This window comes from Macaca thibetana, chromosome 3 (genome assembly GCF_024542745.1).
Source record: "Macaca thibetana thibetana isolate TM-01 chromosome 3, ASM2454274v1, whole genome shotgun sequence".
Lineage (NCBI taxonomy): Eukaryota > Metazoa > Chordata > Mammalia > Primates > Cercopithecidae > Macaca > Macaca thibetana.
The window spans coordinates 73268586-73291182 of NC_065580.1; the positions used below are offsets into that span (position 1 = coordinate 73268586).

Genomic DNA, 22597 nt, shown 5'->3' on the forward strand with positions numbered 1-22597 from the left:
CACCCTCTCCTCTCCCTCCTCCCACATAAATCTTCAGATTCCTTTCTGAAATGGATATTCCGACCTTAAACCTTCATTTTATGTCTTTCTATTGTCCCAACTTCCTATGGACATTTTGCAGTTTGTATTCTTTCTATCTCCATGTTAAAAATTTCTTGAGGTTCTTTTCCTTCATAACCCTAAACATGATGTATTAGGTAACACCTTTCTGATAGTAGTTAATTCTTTATAAAATATTAATGTCTTTCTTTTCCCAGGCTGTAAACATTTTCTAACCTAGACTCGTGACTTTAATTATGGGAATGACAGTCTCTGTGGCATTCAGATAGGAAAATACTTTCAAAAAATCACTACAAGTATTCACCCAAAGTCGTGATGGACCTTCTTAAGATTATATTTGAGATTTATCTCCCCTGTAGGAATCTATCATGTAGAATAACTTTTCTACTAAACCATTTTTATAATTTATAGAGTGTTTTTTCCCAAATTAAATAAGTTATTTGGCAAATATCTGGTTTATATATAAAATGATGATAAAATATTGATTTGGGTGACCCTTCCTAAAATGGACTTTTGTCCCAAATTATCCAATTTGGTTGTATTCACATCTGAATTTTTTACACAAAGTTCAAGACTTTTCTTCACTTTTAGCATTATAATATGGCTTGTGTAGTTTTTTGTTTTGTTTTGTTTTGTTTTTGCTTTTGTTTTTGGAATTTAGGCTGCTACATATCTGATAATAAGCCTTATAAGAATGTGGTCACGAAAAGTAATAAGCCTACTGAAAGATTTCCAGGTTGCCATAAACAAGAAGCATTGCCAGTGTGTGTACACAGGCAACACAGCTTGATTTAATCTCATTAAATCCACTGTATAAGGAGGAGTTGTTGCATTACTGCCTATTAGCCTCTCTCAGTTTTCATCGGAGACACACTGGTAACCACTGTTGGCATAAAAAATTCCCCAAAGCAAAAAGTCTATTCTGTAAGTATAATTTCATTAGGAATTTACATGTAAAACAACAAAATCATAACATATGTTCTATTATTTACTAACATCCATTTGAATATTTCATCCAAGTAGTTCAAAGTGTTTAAACAGTTTAAAAATAGATAGAAGTCAAATTTCCCTTAAGAAATCTATTTTAAAATATTGTGAGCATATGTCTGGTGTGTTTACAAGGAAACTGAGTTATAGTATTTACTAGTTAATTGATCTTAAATCTGATGTATATCTTATCACATCAAAGGTAAATTGAAAAGTGAATATATAACTAGTTCTTTTTATCTTTGGATAATTTTTTCTTTAGAGTAGTGACTGAAAAATAATTTTCATGATTTTCTCTCAGTCTGTTTATTAGGGGACTTAGCACCCTTACAAAGTGATTTACTCAACATGGACAATTATGTATATCTTAAGCATTCCTATTCACATATGTTCTGGGACTTTCTGAAAGATAACCTCATGCCATATTAATTAGATGAAAATTTTAAATCTCACCAGAAACATAAGGTCATGTTCCCAAAATTCATCTCATTTCCTTTCTTGGAGTATATACAAAAAGACTTTCTATGCTTCTATATGCAGTAATGAGACTTTTAGACAAAATAATCTTCAATTGTTCATTCTTCGTGTCTAAGGCAGCTTTTGTCTAGAAAAATATTAACCTCTTTCAGCAGTTCCAGTAATGCTTCAATCATTCTTTGGAGACTTAATATGAACATAACTCTGTGTGTGTGTGTGTGTGTGTGTGTGTGTGTGTGACTTACTCCTTCATCAAAAATATTAAAAAATCATTAAATTGCGTTGTAGGAAGTTGGATGAGAAGCAGCTCCATGAGCCTCCTGAAAAGTACAATGATCTCTTCAGAGGGGATTTTAGTGTACTCTCTTCTGATATTATGTAGCAATTATATCTCTCTTTGGCACCGCTATGTAATTTCCACTGGAATAAGATTTACAAGTTATTCATTTAGATTATTTTGGTGGTATACAATTAATTTTTTTATGTTCTTGTTTTCGGTAATTTTTGTTCTTTGATTTTTTTGGGTTTGTGGATGGTGATCTAAGTTAACTCCTATCATTATCAAAATTCCTTAGGATAATGTGATAACCTCCTTGCTGCATTTTGCATTCCTCTTCTTCAATTTAGGGTAACTGGCCACCCCTTGAGAATAAATGGACACAAAGTTTTTAGGTATTTTTCCACCTCCTTGCATTTTCTTTAGCCTTGAGTTCAACCCAAATTTTGCATTTAGTTTGGTCTTTAAAGTATTTTGCATTCTTGGGTAAGGAAGACTGTGAATGCTGAATAATGACCCACTCTCTTACATTCATGCTTAAAGAATTCCAATTACTTTGTCTTGAAAAGACAGAAAGTGCATAGCAAGGAGATTTCTAGATCTCCAGAAAAATTCTTCAACCTCTGCATTGACTCAGTATAGCCATCTGTAATGAACTAAGGTTCAGAATTTTAAAAACATGGCAAGGCCAATTCTAGTTACTGGATTAAGCATATAACTTATTGAAAATATAAAGGCATGACTCCATGGCTATATCTCAGGGTGATATGTGCGCTTATGAACTTATGAGATTTGTCATTATAGCTATTAGAAAACTCCCAAAGTAAATCTCTGTAATGAGTTGTTTTCTATGCTGTGAGTGTATTCAGAGAAAAATAATTTTCTCCTTTGGGATGTTTTTGGAAATTTGCCTGCACTTTACTATTAAGGCAACCACAACAGTTATTACAACTTTGTTCTTTCTTTTCTTTGGGGCTGCCATCTTTTGCTCACCCAATATTGCCAGAAATAGCAATTGCACTTTTATGTCTTTGTTTCATAATTTTGTCTTCAAAGCAGATTCAAAGAAAAAATAGAAGGAGAATTTTCTCTTGCCTAATAAGTCTTTCTCATACAATAAAATAAATAATGCTACTACTCCCTTGATATGCTGTGTAAATCAACTTCAGAAAATTATATTCTCATCTTAGACATGAAATTATGAAGCACAAAACAAGACCTGTTTTAAGGAAGAGGAACTAATTATATACAAGGATGTGCTTGAAAATAAGCAGCAATCATGAAAAGTTGTTTGTGTGTAGCAATCGAATCCTTCTCAGTTTCAATGAATTTAGAGAGTTTATTGGCACCCACATAATTTACTCTGGAGATAATGACATAACAAGCAGACCATTTTATTTTCTCTTTCTTAACTGAGTGAATATAGTTAACAAAAGATTTTTATTGTAACAGTAGAAAGAGTCTGAGAATGAAATTTCTCTTTTCCCCAAAAGATATTCAAAACCTGAGATGTTGAGAGAGAAAATCCCATTATTTCAAATTAGTTGTTTCCCAAAAATTAAATAATGGGTGAATGGTTAATCTTAGAATACACAAGATGGTATGTTCCAAGGATTAGTCGTTTTTTTCAGCTTTGCTATTTTTAGAGTGGCTTAAATTAAGGTATTGAATATAATTCTTACAAATGATGGCACAATATTAAAAGACCAGTTAATTTCATAAAATATTTTAAGAATTCTCAGCTTCGCTGGAGGTTTCCTGCGCCAGTGTTCCCTCATGTGGCGTGAATCTGAGGGCATCGTGTTGAGATGGCGGCTGGGGTGACTCGCGGGATCAGGAATTTCAACCTAGAGAACCCAGCGGAACGGGAAATCAGCAAGATGAAGCCCTCTTCGCCTCCCAGTCACCCCTCTACCAACAGCCTCCTGCAAGAGCAGATTAGTCTCTATCCAGAAATTAAGGGAGAGATTGTTCGTAAAGATGACAGATGTTCTCATTTCTAAAACATATGTATGTTGATTGCAAAGATGCTGTGTCTTCCGTGCAGGTAAAAGCTGCTGAAAAACGTCAAGAGCCAAAGGAATTCAGGTTGCCCAAAAGCCATCACTTTGACATAATAAACATTAAGAGCATTCCCAAAGGCAAAATTTCCATTATAGAAGCATTGACATTTCTCAATAATCATACACTTTATCAAGAAACATGGACTGCTGAGAAAATAGCGCAAGAATACCATTTAGAACAGAAAGATGTGAATTCCCTTCTTAAATAATTTACTTTTGAACTCAAAATCTTCCCTCCTGAAGACAAGAAATCTATACAATCAGAATGAAGAAAATCACAAAAAATTCCTATGTGTACTCCTCATCCCTCATCCTGTATATTTTCTCATTTTTTGCATGTTAAATTTTGTTAACTACCAAGTGCTTAATGCTCTCATTGTGAAAGAATACTCTTAACATTTATTGAACTCCCTGACTTTTCAAGATTGCCATAGGATATATTTTGTTTTCTTTTCATTTGGTTTGGGCATATTTCATATGTACATGTCAGCATGACTAATCAGCACATCTGTACCTTTATTATAAGTAAAAGAATTAATTTGTTATTTTAGATACATCATACCAACTTTTAAATGGATCATATGACCTCTTGGGAAATGTCCTGAATCCCTCATTTAACTTTTACTTTCCAAGTTAGGTGTTTAGTTCATTCTTCATATATGATAGTGAAAATAAAAGCTTTCCTGATTCTTAAGACCGACATTTTCTTGTTAGGGAAAGAGACTCAATGGAAACGTAGACTAACAGTATTTCCCAAATAAATAAAGGCCCACAGGAGAAAACAATGAATCAATGGAATCAATTAAAATTACTACTCCAGGGAATAAGAAGTACTGAGGATTTATTTTATTTTGAATTGGTTTTAAGTATGGAATAATTGTCTTTACAGTTATAAAAGATAATTAGTGGTATTTGCAAAATGCTGGAAACTTCTGCTTTGACAAACAAATAGGTAAGTCCCATGGCCTTCAGAGAGGCAGGCAGCAGTAGAAATTTTCGAAAAAGTAACATTTTTCTGGATTTAACATGGAAATAGAAAAATTTAAAGAATAATTTAAAAACCATGGTAAATGAAATTTAGTGATTATATGTAGTTTCAGATGTTAATGCTAGTTGAGGGAAGAGAGGAAAAATAGTAAGTAGAAGCAGAGAACAGGATCATTGGAAGGGACCTGAGAAATTGCTGCTTCATCCATTTTAGCAAACTTATTAGCACGGCATGTATCTTGAGTGAGAGTGTGTGAGTTTAGCTCTGCCTAATACATTACTACTTGTGGGATCTTTGGGAGACTATAACCTCTTTGAGACTGAATTTCTTCAAAATGAGAATAATGCTAACTTACTTAAATTTAAGGGTTATGATGAAGAGAAATGAAATAGTAAAGGACTACAAAAGACCAAACAAATATGAATTATTATTATTATTATTTTTTTTTTTTTGCAGTGGAGAAACAAGCACCTGGGGAGAATATATGACATAAGGTTTCTGTGGTTTATGACCTAGCCAGGCCCAGAACTTAGTTTTTCAAATCCTACTAGTGTGTTTTTTTCTGTTGTGCCAAAAAACAGCACACCTCAGAGAAGGGAAAAGGTGTGAATTGTGATATATTGGGGTTGTCAGTTCTTCTGAGGGAAGATGGGCATCGCTACTTCCCAGAGATGCCCCTGAAAATGATAGAGAAGATACTGAGGAATTCAACATGATGACAGAATGAGGCTTTTGTAGTAATGCTGGGAACAGAAAAACAGACAAAGTGGAAAATTTGTAAGCATGTCTTTGAATGTAGATTTGTTATGTGAACAAACTACCTAATTTTTAGTTCAATACAATAATTGTTTTAAGAAAACATGAAATAACTTCTCAATATAAAATGTGTTTTAAAACTCTTGTAAATCAGTCAAAACTTTATTCCTTTTATCATAATAGTCACTAATTGAGTCACTAATACTAGAACACTCTATTTCCGAGCCATCTTCTCTACTCATATGTGCACTGTATGGTTAGGCAGCTGTTATGTGGTGTCACATGATAAAATAAAGGACTTCTTCCCACACCATTAAAAAAAAAGAATTCTCAGTTTCACAAGAGACTTCTGATAGACTAATTAAGAAATTATCTCAAATGTATTATTGAACAAAATAATTATTTATCATAAGTGTTACCCCAAGGACTCTAACCATTAGGTATAGATTCACTTTTCTGAATGTTGAAAGATTAATTGTATTAACAAATGAAAAAATCATTTATTTTATTTTATTTCTGAAGAGGGAGCACTCTCTCCTTTGGCATTTTTTTTTTTTTTTTTTTTTTTTTTTTTTTTTTGCTCCCTAGTCAGATTTAACTTGAAGTCGAATTAATTCAAATAAATGAAAATAGCTAAATGTTATACAATTAAAGCATAAGGGAAGATAGCATGAACAATGGAGACATGATGGATTTGTCAGTGGCACTTTTTTTTTTTTTTTTTTGGAGACAGAGTCTCACCCTGTCATCCAGGTTGGAGTGAAGTGGAACCATCATAGATCACTACAGCCTCGAACTCCTGGGCTAAAGCAATCCTCCTGCCTCAGCCTCCTGAGTAGCTGGGACCACAGGCATGCACCACCATGCCGGCTGATTTTGTCTATTTTTTTGTAGATAAACTCCTGGACTCAAGTGATCCTTCCACGTTCGCCTCCCAAAATGCTGAGATTATAGGCATGAGCCACCAGGCCTAGCCAGTGAAATTATTTTAAAGGCTATTAGAAAATACAAATTTAAAAATTGGTAGAAACGAAGAAAGACTTTCTTGGCTAAATTTAAATGAATCTATATACTATGGAAAAGGATGTGATGGAATGATTTCAAGGTAAAATGTACCATTTAATTACACACATTTGGAACTGGAACTTTCTAACACCCTACCACCTCTGTAGTTATGTAAATTTGCTATGGTGCCTAAAACAGTTTGAATCAATACAGGTGAACAGCATCTACTTTTTTATTTGCCTATCTATTTATATTCTCTCTCATCCATTTGACATAAACTTATTTAGTATGTGCCTTATGTCATGCTAATCCTTCTTGGTTTCAATTAACTTCAAGAGTTTATTGGTACTCACCTAATTTACCCTGGAGATAATGATATAACAAGCAAAACATTTTATTTTCTCTTGCTTAGCTGAGTGAATGTAGTCCCCCTGTATTAGACACTAGGCGAGAGACAAAGAACGGTAAAACACAAACTTGCCCTTCATTCGCTGAGAGTCACTGGAGAAAGTAACATGTTAATAGTATCATAAGAGTAATAATAGAAGTATGTATAAAAATCAGTGTTCTTATAGAATAAGGGTTCATTTGCTCTAAACAAGACCAGGAAAGAATTAATCTGAGCTGGACTTTTTTTCTTTTTTAGTTTTAGTTTATTGACAAACAATAATTGTACATATTTATGGGGTGAAATGTGATGCTTTAATAAATATATACATTGTGGAATGAGCAAATCAAGCAAATTAACATCTCTATCACCTCCTATACCTATTGTTTCTTTGTGGTGAGAACACCTAAATCCATTTTTAGCAATTTTAAATATACAATATGTTGTTATTAACTATAGTCATCTTGCTGTACAATAGATTACCAGAACTCATTCTTGGTGTCTAGCTCAAGCTTTGTACCTTTTGACCAACATTTCCCATTTCCCCACCCATTCCCTATGCTCAGTCTCTGGTAATCACCATTCTACTCTCTATTTCTACAAGTTCAAATTTTTATATATTTTTACTTTTACTTTTTTCATTTTTACTTTTTGTGGGTACATAGTAGGTATATGTATTTATGATAATGGGTACATGAGATGTTTTGATATAAGCATGCAAGGCATAATAATCACATCATGGAGAATGGGGTATCTATCCCTTCAAGCATTTATCCTTGGAATTACAAACAACCCAATTATACTCTTCCAGTTCTTTTTAAATGTACAGTTAAGTTATTATTGACTATGGTCACCCTGTTGTGCTATCAAATTCTAAGTCTAATTCATTCTTTTTATTATTTTTGCACCGATTAGCCATCCCCTCGTGCCCCCTACTTCTCCCATCCTTCCCAACTTTTAGTAACCATCGAGTTCAATTTTTTAGATTCTACATATAAGTGAGATCATGCTTCAAAGCATCATTAACAGGAACTGACAGCCAACTGAATCTCGAAAGGCCTATGTGAGTGTGACAGACAAAATTTCAAGAAGGTGTAGGATGAGAAAATGCATAGAAACATGGAAATAAATTGGTTTATTCAGTGAGAGAGAAAAACATAAGAAAAGAGTGGCAAGAATAGAGCCCTGGGAATCACCAGTATCTCAGGGAACTAAGCAAATGGAGAAAGAGGAGGCAGAGAATCAGAAAACCAGGATAGAGCCATGTTTCTGAAGCCAAGGGAAGAGAAAATGGTCAGAATGAAATAGACAATATCTCAATGCTGGGGAAATGGCAAATAAGATAAGCTTAAAAATTATCTGTTATGCACAGCATTAGCAGATCAGCAGGATTTTTCCAAGAGCCATTTTAGGAGAGTAAAGAGCGCCAAGTTGCTAACTTCATTTCCTGTTTTTAAAGAAAACTGAAGATAAAGATAAGACATCCACCATTAGAAATTTACTCACGTTCTATTTAGGGACATAAAATATAAGTGCATTTATTATATGAGTCAGCCCTGTGCTACGACATAGTTAGCATTATGCAGTGGTAGCTATAAATAGAAAGGATAAGTTTTGACGGAGGCTGGCAGAGGGGTAGGAACAATATGGGGCTCTCTATAGATAAGAGACCCCAAGACTGAGAGAGGGACACTGTGGGAACTGTATGAAGGAGTATAATATGAACTTTACAATTTCACTAAGTGTAATTAAGTCCAATCTTTATAAATGAAAGCACTTGGGGAATTACTCTGTTTCGAGGATGACACTCTATCACCTCTCAACAGGGAGAATACTTTTCCATCAGGGCAGTTCCATGAAAGTTGAAACAACTGACATGACAGAAAAGAGAAAATTTGGAAAATCAAGGATGTTGAGAATATTTCGATGCATTTAAGTATTTAGCATTCTGTGAGGTTGGTTTTTTTTTTAACATTACTTTCTCCATAGAAATCTAAAAATTAAATACTTCAATGAGATGTCATTCTACCATATTATTCGCAAATATGTAATGTAGTCAATTATTTTCTGGATATCAGCAGAAATTACTGGTCCTGAGAGTGATTCTCCTTTATTTAAACCTCGTCTTAAGTATGTTTCTAATAAGATGGATGTTGTTGTCAAGGAAACCATTGTATTCTCACTCTTTTATCCACTGCATCCCTACTCAGGTCCCTGCATTCTTTGACTTCCACAACAGAAATAAGTGTGGACACACACGTTATTTTCTATAATTTAAAAGACCAATAAAAGTTGTATATTTAGCTGTCATAGGACAACACAAACTACTGTCTAACAAATGTAATTTGTTGTCCGCCCCCCCAAAAAAAAACCCTCTTAAAGCATGAGTTTCTGAGAGAAACAAATGATGGTAAAAGGGTACTTCTTTGAAGGAAAAGTTTGGGAAAACAACATTTTATGCTATTTAAAATTCATGCTAACAAACAAAAATCAATAGCTTGACAGACTCAAAGTTCAAATCAACAGGAGAGGGGATTTAAGTTACATCTATCTACATTTAGGACATTTGGCAATTTAGCATCTGTGTTTCCAATAAATGTCAATAAAATTCCTTTTCCAAATTAAAAAGCAAGATTAGGAAAGAAAAGAGACTCTGGACTGAACTATAAACTCTGGCACACGTTTCTAAGAAATGGGGAATTAATAAAGCATTCTTAAAATTTAATGAAATATTATATTTAATAGGGAAAAGTGCACTGACTCAAATATCAAGCAGTCTCTTTTCCTGAATTCAATTCACACATAGAAACTAAATAATACGACACTGTGTATTAAGGAAAAATCACGTGAAATACTTTGAAAAGGTGCATTGCCCGATGTATACATTTTTTACACCGTTTATCTACATTTCTTCCTTCCATTAGCAAGCAGGACAGCATATATAAACATAAAGATATATTAATATGTTCTGATCACCATCAGTGCAGGTAACTAACAAGTATCTGTCCTTGGACAAAAAATGACTCTGATTATACATCAAAGATAACTGAAGATCTGTTCATCTAACAGTAGATCTCTCAATTGTTTGTATTCCACTCCTGGTGAAAGGTGAGATTTACCTAAACAGAAATAACCATAAAAGCTGAACTTGGTCTATTCTTCCTAATGTTCTTTGCTTCCTTTAACACTTTCTGCAGTCACCACTGGAGCTGTATAGCAGCAAATCAAATTGAATGGACTAGATACAAAAAAAAAAAAAATTCAGCAGATCGGAAATTTATACAGAATGCTCCACTTCTACTTTGTAATATTACTCATTGCTCTTTCAACTTGGTTTCACCTTGATTTCCACTTTTCATCCCATGTCCATAGAAAAGTAACATAATTTGAGTGTTTACCCTGCCTCTTATGGTACATTCCTAAGAAACACTGCATTGGCTCCTTGTGTGTGGACAATGAGTACCTCAATCCACAGGAACTCAGACCTGAAATTTCCAGCACAAACAACATTATTTAGTAGGTTAATTCCAGTCCCAGATGAGTACGCAACCCAGGAATGGAATGGTTTTAATTTGTAAGAGGAAAATATCAAACAGGCTATAACTCTTTTCCATTCAGTTTCCGGGACTCACTGCCACCAATCTGAGTCAATTTTGGTTATTTTGATAACTAGTCTTGCATGAGCTGTTCAGTCTTAAAAGTTTTGGCATGGGCCTGTAGAAGTTTTCTTATTTTAAGAGAGAAGTGTTTGTATCAGCATAAGCATCCTGCAGATATCAACTATAAACTCTGGACCAAACAGAAAAAAAAAATCACTAATTTTGACTTTTCTTCCCAGGTCAGGTCATTAAACCCTGTGGGAGTCAGACTACAGAGTCTGTGGCAGTCATTATAACTGGAAAGTAAGGGACAAACCCCCAAATGAGAAAGCCACAAGAGGAAAGCACAAAAACATAAAGTGGAAACCTCAACCATGTGCATAGGAGAGATTGCAGGAAGCCCTCTGTAAATACCAGTTGAAAGTCTGAAAGAAATGAGTGGATATTTTAACTCCTGCCCTCCACAGAGGAGACAAAAGTGGAGACTGAGGCCAGCTAAGTTGTCTTTCTGTTAGAACAAAATCAACATTTTGTTCAGAAGGAAATAACCTGAGGTCTCTATAGTGTATCATACACATTACTAACATTAAAAAGATGGACAATGCCAAGGCTTGGTGAGAATGTTGTGCAACTAGAACTCTCATATGCTGATAAATGGATTATTAAGTGAAGCAACCACTTTGGAGAACAGTTTTGTAGTTTCCTAAAATGTTGAACATACAACTACCATATGACTCAGACACTCCCTTGCTACGTATTTACAGAAGGGAAAAATATATATGTGTACATACAAAATTTGTAAACAAATGTCCATAGAAATTTTACTGTAATAACCCCCAAATCAGAAATGTTCCAAATGTCTGTCAACAGGTGAATGGATAAATTGTGGCAAATCCATAAAATACAATAAAAAGAGAGTGATCAGCCGGGCACGGTGGCTCACGCCTGTAATCTCATCACTTTGGGAGGCCAAGGCGGGAAGATCACAAGATCAGGAGATCAAGACCATTCTGGCTAACATGGTGAAACCCCATCTCTACTAAAAACACAAAAATTTAGCAAGGCATAGTGGTGGGCGCCTGTAATCCCAGCTACTCGGGAGGCTAAGGCAGGAGAATGGCGTGAACCTGGGAGGCGGAGGTTGCAGTGAACTGAGATTGTGCCACTGCACTCCAGCCTGGGCGACAGAGCGAGACTCCATCTGAAAAAAAGAAAAAAAGAGAGAGTGATCTGTTTATACACACAAAAACATAGATGAACATCAAGATGAAAATGCTGAGTGAAAAAAGATAAAGAATAATATACAGTATGATTTTATGATTTTATATATACATATATACACACACACTCACATATACATTTCATATATTTCTCGATAATACAAAATAACCCATAGTGGGGGAAAAAAAGCAGATTTGTAATTCCTTGGGGAAGCAGAGCAGTGGATGGATGGATAGACTGATAGATTACAAAGAATCATACAGAAGGAAAACTTAAAGGTAGTAAATATGATGAGTAGATATTATCTTGATTGTGGTGATACTTTCATACATGTGTATATGTATATATTTGAATACTATAAATATATGCAATTTATTGAATGTCAGTTACACTTCAATAAAGTTATAAGTGATTACTATAAACATAATTAAAAAATAATAAATATAAGGACTGAAATTAATTAAGTATAAAACAGAGAAATAATGGAAAAATTTAAAAAGCCAAAAATTAATTTCTTGAAAATATTTATAAAATGTCTAAATCTATAGGAAGTTTGATTTTAAAAGAAAGAGAACAAACACAAATAACCATTATCAGGAATAACAAAGGAGATTCTGCAGGCACTCTAACGATAAGTAAGAAAATATTATAAACAGTTTTATGCCAATAAATTTGACCATTTATATGAAATAGAACATTTTTAAACACCATTTACCAAAACTCATTCAAGAAGGAATAACCAAAAAACGTCTCAACAAAACATAGGAGATGGTCATTACCATCTAGGAGTATGAAAAGATTTTTTAGTCTGGAAACAGAAAATTTTAAAAAAAAGAAAAAAAATGATAAATTAAACTTAATTTACAATAAAACTTATACTTATCAAAAGACATTATTAAGAAAATGAGTAGTCAAGCCACAGACTGGGAGAAAATACTTGCATAACATATATCTGACAACGGATTTATATCCAGGATATATTTTAAAACTCCTGCAACTCAATAGTAGAAAGACCAACAACTTAATTTAAAAGGGAAAAAGATTTGAACAAGCATTTCACATAAGATATAAAAATGGCCCAAAAGCCCTTGGAAAATTGCTAAATGACATTGATCATTAGGGAAATGCCAATTAAAAGCATAGTGAGATAGTGCTACTAGAATGACCAAAATTAAAAAGACTAACAACTTTAAGTGTTGGCAAAAATGTAATCAAAACGTTTTTATGATGCTGAGAGTATAAAAAAATAAAGCCATGTTGGAGTACTGTTTGGCAGTTTTTGAAATAATTTTAAATATTCACCTATAACCCAATAATTTTCCTCCCAAGGTTTCCCAAAAGAAATACAACCTACCCTTTAAATACTTGCACAGATTATTCACAGCAGATTTATTCAAAATAGCCAAACACAGGAAATAATGTAAATGTCCATCAACAAGGGAGCAGAAAAATAAATTGTAGAGTATTCATGTGATGGAATAGTACTCAACAATGAAAAAGGACTCATATACACTATCTCACAGATATTATGTCAAGTAAAAGAAGCTGGACACAAAAGAATGCATACTGTATGGCTCCATTTCGTGAAGTTCTAGAAAAAGGAAACTAGAGGGGGAAGTATCACATAACTGGTATCCTAGGGAGGGTGTAATTGTATGATAAGGTCTAGAAAATAACATTTTTAGATAATAAAAATATTTTTTGTTATCGTGATAGAAGTATGAATTACATGATTCAACTGATTTATCAAAACTTATATTATGCTCTATAGAGTTATGCATTTCATTTTATGTAAACCTTACCTCAAGAAAACTGGAAACAAAAATAAAAGAAGTGAATAAATACAAGAGTAGGTCTTACGTGGTGAAGACAATAAATATACATCTGTGAATGATTAAAACTGTCATGATGCTATGCAATGGATACCTATAGCTTAGGATAAACTATTCAGTGACCACACCACCCATAGATTTACTGTGCCACTTCTCAATCTGGACAGAAGTGAAAATGATGCAATATGAACAATGTAATTGATTCAAAACATGCTTCCTAGAAAGACACAAATTTTGTAGATGTGAAGAGTTTGAAGAATTGTTTCATGAGATATAAGTAGAAAAAATCTTTGCAAGCATCTATATAAACTTATTCACCCTGTATCGTTTTAAATAAGAGAATAATTCAAATATTTCTAGAAAGGGTACGGCTGTGTGCTGCAATTATCCAATTTTATGACAGGTCAACCCCGAGTATTCATTTTCCTAAGAATCTATCTTTAGAGACATTTCGAGGAGAAAAATTTTAAAAGTGGGATTATTTTTTCTCTGATCTTCAGTCTCTTTCTTCTCCAGTCATACTGGCATGAGAGACGGAGGCAGAGCTCATCCCTTCCCCACTTCTGATGCTTTCCCTTCCTGCTACAGCAATGATGTTTCAGCATGTTTCTCACCTGAGTCCCTGCGGACTGCACATCCCTCAGGGAAAGCTCTTGCCCAAGAGGTAAGCATCACCCCAAAAGTCGGTCTGAACTGAATAAAGCACATCCTGATGCTCTAGCTGGATGTTTACAAGTGGTCCCTCCCAGTGGACATGCTTCTTCTTACATTCACCACCACTCCCAGGGCAATTTTCTATTTGGCATTAGTCTGCTGCATGACAAAATGTGCTAATCTGCATAATTACCTAAAATTCTTTGGCACCACTGCATAACTGCTGTCACCATCCTCCTGACACACTAATGCTGCATCCAAACATAAATGGGATCTGCGCCTGTCATATGTCTCTGGTAGAGGCAGGAGGAGGCCCTAGGTGAGATGGTTTGCAGACTCCCTTGCTTAGCAGGAATTTGATGATACCTATGTGCTGTCTATGGTGGTCTCCTACCCAAGTAGTAGATGGAGCATTAAAGGCTTTCCCCCTCTCCTTATATGAGAACGCAAACTAATCCCTTCACCAAGAATTGGCTGATAAATACTAACTCATGTTCATTCATACCTACGTGCCTTCAGCATCTGACCTCTCTGAATCTATACCAGCACCAGGTGCATTTATTTCCAAAGTACCACCTTTATCAGGAAGATATATATCCATTCCTGTGAAACTGCACAAATCTACCACCCTAAATCACTGGAGAATCTTGTCCCAGGGCTTTATAAAATCTTGTCCCAGAACCTCTCACTATGCCTGAAAGTGCCCCCTCGTCATGCCTTCTCTCTGCCCTTCTCTCTGGGAGGGTGGATGCATCAGCCACTTCCCTTCAGTCCAACCCATCTCAGGCTTGTTCACAACTAAGAAAAGCTGACTGTTCCATAGCATCTGAACCCATGGCCTTGCAAGCTGAACAAACTGATCTGAGACGATTATGCTACTACACCATTAAATAATGCAAAACTCATTGATCTACAAAAACATGATTTATGCGTTGGGAAGTATGAGCCTCAGCACTGAGCAATCTAAATCTCTTTTTAATTATATTTGGCATTACAAAGAAAGAAAAGGTATTTTTCCCTTTTTAACATAAGATAAAATGTTATTCTAAAGAACAAAGTAGATTTTTTCTCCTAACAAATGTAGTTTTGCAATTTCTATAGAAAATCAAAGTATCTATTTGTAATCATCCACCATTCATAGTCTAGGAAAAGCCTTAATAAGAAAAGGCAAAAAGCAATCATTATTACATGCTAACTTGTACTTCCTAACTCCCTTTCCCTTTGAACCTTCATTATAAACCTAACAAACCTGAAACTCCATAGAATTTACACTGATCTTCTCTCTCCTTCTGTGTGATTGATGGTCATGAACTTGATATTTCCTGCTCTGATTTCTCTCAGGAAGAAAGAATGTTTGTAGCATTTGATTCATAAGTTTCATAGAGAACAAGCACTATCTGTACAAGCCTCTGTGGTTCAGGTAGTGATGATTAATCTCTAGGTAAGAATGAAAACATGGCACATAGAGGAAGCCAAACTGGTTATTTCTTGCTCAAAATAAGTAACTATAATGAATAAGCAAGAAGCAACACACTTTGAAATAAATAAACTTCTGCTTTTTATTCCCCCAAAAGGAATATTTGGCCATTTACATGATGAGGTAATTGCCTCTTAAATATATGATTTTCAATTCTTATTTACAAACCAATGAATTCAAACTGAAATAAAAGAGACCACAATATAACCAGATGATGAAGATTTGAAATGTGATTGCTTCCTAGAAATTCATTTATTTATTCATTCAAAGAATAGGTATTGATTGCTAATAATTTATATAGTACTATTCTAAGCATTTCAATTTACAGGGAAAAGCAGAAACAATAAGAAAGCTTTCAGTGCATATGATGGCAATTTCTAAAACCCTCAGAAAAGATGGTTGGGCTATGAAGAATAAAGTCTAGGCCCTACTGGCCAAACTTTAATAGATTATGTAGTCTACACTCTAAATGGTTTAATAATTTATTTAATAAACACCTCAAAGGAATTTACATATATCAAAAAGAAATACAAATCTGTATAATTATACAATGAAGTGACTTACATGGTATCAGAATGCGTAAGATACAGAGCAACTAGAATTCCTACACTGCTAATGGGGGTGCAAATTGTTGCCACCTCTTAGAAAACAAATGGTAATTATCTTGCAAAATTGAACATAAGCAGTCTGTACAACCTAGCTGCAGCAGAACTCACTAACAGAACCACTAAATATTTACGCTCCATTTCTATAGTGTACATTTGTGGTTGGGAAGCTGCTGTCCAGCCAGAAACTAGATTTCCCAGTTTTCTCACGTCTAGTCAGGATCATTATATTACTTCCAATCAATTGAGTGTGAACAGAATCTGTAAGCTTATATCCAAGCCAAAGTGGTGATCTTCTGTGTCTTCTTCAGGATCTCTTCCAAGGCTACTATAAGACCAAGTGCTGAGGATTTTAGCAGCACAATTTGTGGCAATCTGTCCAAGACAACCAACTAACCAGGAATATTCACATGGGGTTTGCAGTGAGCTAAAAGTAATATTTGTAGTGTTAAATTATGAGATTTTGGAATAGTTTCTATCAGCTATCAGCAGCTGATCTACCCTATGATACACTGAGCAATTCTATTCTTCGGTTTGCTTCTGAGAAGCTCTTGTATATGTGAAGGAGAAGATATGTTGAAAAGTATTCATATTAGTATTGTTTGTAATAGCCAAAATATGAAAAAAGTTTAAATGCTCTTTATAAGAAAATAGATAAATAATTGTCATGTATTTATATAAAATTCTATACAGCAGTGTAAATAAATGAATTTATTCAAATATATCACCTTGGATGAAAATCAAGAAGATAAATGTTGAGTGAAAAACTTTGTTGAAGAATAGATACAGTATAATTCCATTTACAAAAAGTTCAAAAACATGCAAAACTAAACAAAATTTAGAGGTACACCCATATGTAGTGAATTATAAAGAAAAAAAGAATAATGAACACAACATTATGAAAGTAGTTATAACTGAGAGGAGAGAAAATGAACAGAATTGGGAAGAGGCACACAAAGGACTTGAGAGTCAATAAATAACATTCTTTCTGAATTCCCTCTGTAATCAGGTCATAGAACTTAATCTTAGCATCTTGGAGTTCATCTAACTTTTTCTCAGGTTGTATCCAAGCTGCTGGAGGCTCATACCATCCCAGAGTCTTAGAAGGGGCACCTCTGATCTCCATGGCTATGAACAACTCTGCATTGCCCTGCTGAGATTTCCTTATTCTTCTGTGGTTCCCAACTGCCAGCCACATGGATCCCTTTGAATCATTCCTCATTACTACTGCAAGGTGTTGTCAGAATGGGCTCTGTTCCTCACATTTTAGTCCCATTCTTTGGTGCAGCGAAATCATCAGCTGTTCCCATAAGATATGAGGCTATCTAAAGTTTTGTGTTTCTTTTAGAAATTGGAAGTCTAACTCTGCCTCATTACATTCTTTTCCTATAGTTATGAGTTGTCTCAGGACCCAGGCTTTTGAAACAATAAAACATTTCTTCTTATTTTTTGTTGTAGCTCCTATTCCTGAAAATGTCACACAATCAAGCTCCTGTGAATGGGGAGAAAGATCAAGACAAAAGAATGTGTGAATATTTCCAAATAGTATCCCATCAGAGTTTTTAAGTGTAGTGCATTGTTTTGATGGTGTGATTGTATTAGTGAGACAATACTCTTTGTGAGGAACAAACATTTCCCCAAGCCACATTCTGGAGATGAACAGTGAAGGGCCATGTGAAGACACATTGACAATAACTAAAAAGGAAAAGATGTTTAAGTTTCTAGGCAGCTCTGCAGATGGAATTTTACCAATCTCTCTATCATGCCTCTCATAATCTCCTTTATTATTTCTACTCTCTTCTTCATGTTTGTACCGACTTTTATAACTGCTGATTATATAGTTTTATACAGATTCTCTGCTCAAAATTTTTAGACTGAACCAATCTGATTAAGAAATTTCTCCATTGAGCAATACTCTTCGATGTTTGACCAATACACAGTCAATAATCTGCATTTAGACTGCTCTTTGTCTGGATATGCCTTTGTCAAACCAGTGGCCATCCTGTCACAAAGAGCAGCCCAACACTACACATTTTCTGAATAAATAAGAAGTATAGTTTCAGGTGGACCAAGAAAAAATTATTTTAAGTACCATGTCAAGGGCTGCAGACAGATCATGAAATCAAGAGTAGGTGAATAAGACTAACAGTTTAGACAAGGTGGCATGGATCCATTTCTCCCTGCTCTTTTCTGCTAAGCACAAGTATAATCCCTTTGAGGATTATGAGGAGCAGCTAAAGGAAGCCCTGAAAGGTGGTATGAAGAAAGCAAGATGATTTAGGGACCTAGGATTAGAGGAATTACACAGCAACAGGTACATAAATCCATTCCACGCAACAAACGAGGATAAATCAGACCCATTATTTCCTGAACTCCAACTTTCCAACAGAAGGCGGCTCATGAAGGTTCATTCTTTTGTGAAATTTAATAGAAATCCCTTTAACATAAGGTTAGCCTGACAATACTGACAAATAGAATTGACCAGGCAACCATAAGTGGCTTCCAGGGTAATTATAGAACTAACAATACAATAACAAAAAGAAATAATTCTGAACTGGGAGGCAGAGGTTGTGGTGAGCCGAGATTGTGCCATTGCACTCCAGCCTGGGACACAGAGCAAAACTCCATCTCAGCAACAACAACAAAAAAATAAAAACATAAATAAACACACACACACAAATAATTCACTGGATGGACTCAGTAGTACAGTGGAGATGAAAGAGCATAGAATCAACAAACGTGAGAACAGGTTAATAGAATTCACCCCATCTGAAAAACACAGAGAAAACAGACTAAAAAAGATAAACAGAGCTTCAGAGACCTGTGGGTCCATAACAAAATATATAGATTTCATATCATTGGAATCTAGGAAGGAAAGACAGCAGGACTGAAAGAATATTTGAAGAAACAATGGCTCAAAACTTCTCACATTTGGTAAAAGCATGAACAGATGCTTCATGCTTGAACAGATACTTCATGCTTGAACAGATGAACAGATTCAAGAAGCTAAGGAATCCCAAACAAGATAAATGCAAAGAAATCCATACTACCACAATAAACTTCTGAAAACTAAAGACAAAACATCTCAAAAGGAAATATTGTCCATATGGCACATCAATTTGTGTGACAAAGGATTTCTTATCTTAAACCATGGAAGCCAGAAGAAAGCAGGACTGCTCCTGACTTCTCTCAGGAAGAAAAATTGTTTGTACTATTTGATTCATAAGTTTCATAGGCAACAAGCACTATCTGTACAAGCCTCTGTGGTTCAGGTAGTGATAATTAATCTCTAGGTAAGAATGAAAACATGGCACATAAAGGAGGCCAAACAAGTTATTTCTTGCACAAAATAATTAACTATACTGAATAAGCAAGAAGAAACACACTCCTTAGCAATGTGTTTTAGGTGCTGAAAGAAAATAACTTTCAAATGCAACTTCTATATCCAAAAAAATTATCCTTTATAAATTAAAGAAAAATAAAGTCATCTCAGATGAAGAAAAACTAGAATATTTTTTCTAGCAGACCTACCCTTAAAGACTGGCTAATGCATCTACTTCAGATATAAAGGAAATAATCTAAAAAAAGAATCCTAGAGTGTCAGGAAGGAAGAAGTAACCACAGAAAGAGAAGAAATAGTATACATAAAAAAACTATCATTCCCCCTCATCAGTTTTATAAATCACATTTGATAATTGAAACAAAAATTATAAAACCATCTGATGTTCAAAACAATTACAGTCGGTCTTCTATATTCGTGGGTTCCTTTTCCATGAATTCAACCAAACAAGAAGCAAAAATATTTGGGGGGAAAAAAAGGATGGTTTTGTCTATACTGAATATATAAACATTATTTTCTTGTCATTATTCACTAAATAATACAGTATAACAAATATTTATATAGTATTTACATTGTATTATGCATTAAGTTATCTGGAGATGATTTAAAGTCGACAGGAGAATGTGCAAAGGTTATCTGCAAATACTAAACCATTTTACATAAGGGATTTGAGCGTCCATGGATTTTTATATCTGCAGGCAGTCCTGGAACAAATCCCCTACAGACACCAAGGAACAACTCTACATTTAGAGGTAAGGAAAGTAAAGGTACTTAATTAGAAATAAACTTTTCACATTTCAATTGAAGTGATAAAATGTTGTTACTAGTAGACCATAGTAAGTCACATATATATATTGTAATACCCAAAGCAACCACTAAGGAAACTACACAAAGAGTTACACTCAAAAGTACTTTTAATAAGAATAATTACCTTGAATGTAAATAGTCTAAATCTACTGAGCAAAGACCAGATATTGGAAAAGTGAAAAAAATAAAACTGTGACCCTACTATATACTACTGATAGAAAACTCACTTCAAATTAAATGACACAGGTAGGTTGAAAGTAAGAGGATGGAAAAGACATAGCATTCGAACATGAAATTTTTTTGAAAAGAAAGAAGGCATGGTTATATTAATGTCTAATAAAATAGAATTTGAAGCAAAGAAAATTGCTAGAGAGCAAAAGGGGCATTATATAATGGTGAAAGAATCAATCTACCGGAAACCTGCAGTGAGGCTAAATGTGTGCACACCAAACAAAAGACTTTCAAAATACATGAAGCAAAAACTGGTGGAACTGAAAAAAGAAACAGACAATTTTATAATCATAGTTGGTGAATGTGCACCAAGATACCATATCCTGACCCATAAAACAAATGTCAATGAAGTTAAAATAATTTAAATCATATACAATCTATTTTATTATAGGAATTCTTCATCAAAATTGAGTCATACTAACAAATCTTGCTATGGATTTTCCCAAATGTCACAAAAGTATCTAGAAATAAAGAAAGATAATGACACTGAAATAATGACACTGAAAACTGAAATTGTTAGAAAAACTGTTTTCAGGATCTGAGAGAAATTTGGACTAACTGCAAAACTAAAGGAGCTAGATCGGAAAACAAACCCCTGCCCACTTGTGCAGCCATGCTGGAAGACAGAAAACTCTCTCTCTCTCTTTTTTATTTTATTATTTTTTTTCTGAAAGAGACTTTATTTCTCCCTCAATCTCTGTTTCTTTGTTTAGAAAAACTGGGGGAAGTCTCTTGGCTCAGCCACCACAAAACTTGTCAAATATCTGTTTACTTGGTGTGTTCTCATTTTTGAGACAAGCAAAAATATTTTTCTTCATTCCTATATTAGTTACATTTTACCCCATAGCAAATTATCTCAAAATTTAGCATCTTAAAATAACAATCATTTTTCATCTCACACAGTTTCTCAGTGTCAGGAATCTGAGAGTGGCTCACCTGGATGGTTGTGGTTTAGCATCTCATATCAGATTACAGTCAAGGTATCAGCCAGGGCATCAGCCATCTCAAAGCTTCACTGGTGCTGGTGAATCCACTCCTAAGCTCACTCATGTGGCTGTCGGCAAGCTTCTATTCCTTATCAAAGGCATCTCTCCATAGGCTGCCTGAGTGTCTTCAAGATGCCACAATTGGCCTCAACCCTAATGAGAATCCAGGAGAGAGAGAGAGAAGAGACGGAAAAAATACTCAAGATGGAAACTTTAGTAATCTCAGAAATTACATCCCATTTCTTCTGCTATATGTTATCTATTATATGAATCAATTCTTGTACAGTGTAGGAAGGGATTGCACAATGGGATAAATACTAAGGAACAGAGAGTATTGGGGCTATCCTGGAGGCAGAATACTACAATCCCTTATCAGTAACACTCTTTCTACAACAAGTTAGAACCTGTGATTCCCAATAAACAATGAAGAAGGAAGTAGAGAAGGAAGAAGAGGGATAAGCATAGAACATTGCATCTTGAAAGTTATGGTTCTTCAAGTAAATGCTATCTGCAAACCCGAGAGAAGAGCCATAGCATAAGGTTTGATTTATTTTTTTGTTGTTGTTGTTGTTTTGTTTGTTTGTTTTGGTCTTTGTTTGTTTTTAATTCCAAGTCAGAATGTCAGGAAGCATCTTAAAATTGGAAAATAAGAATACCTATATCAGTGCAGCAAATCTGTGCTAGTTTATTTTCTGACAAATTTTGATAATTGCTATGTACATAAATCAATCTCTAGCTGCAGTTCTGGGGTGGGAATTTGAGCACTAAAAAGAGCGGTAGTGAATCACGCTAAGGGTAGTCTACACACACTATCTTAAAGGATGGACTTGATTTCTTTTCATGT

General features: G+C 34.5%; 1 pseudogene; it reads left to right on the forward strand.

Annotated features, from left to right (window-relative positions):
* The first annotated feature begins 3609 nt into the window (after positions 1-3609).
* Positions 3610-4133, forward strand: LOC126949940 (NADH dehydrogenase [ubiquinone] 1 alpha subcomplex assembly factor 4-like; annotated as a pseudogene).
* The last annotated feature ends 18464 nt before the right edge of the window (positions 4134-22597 follow it).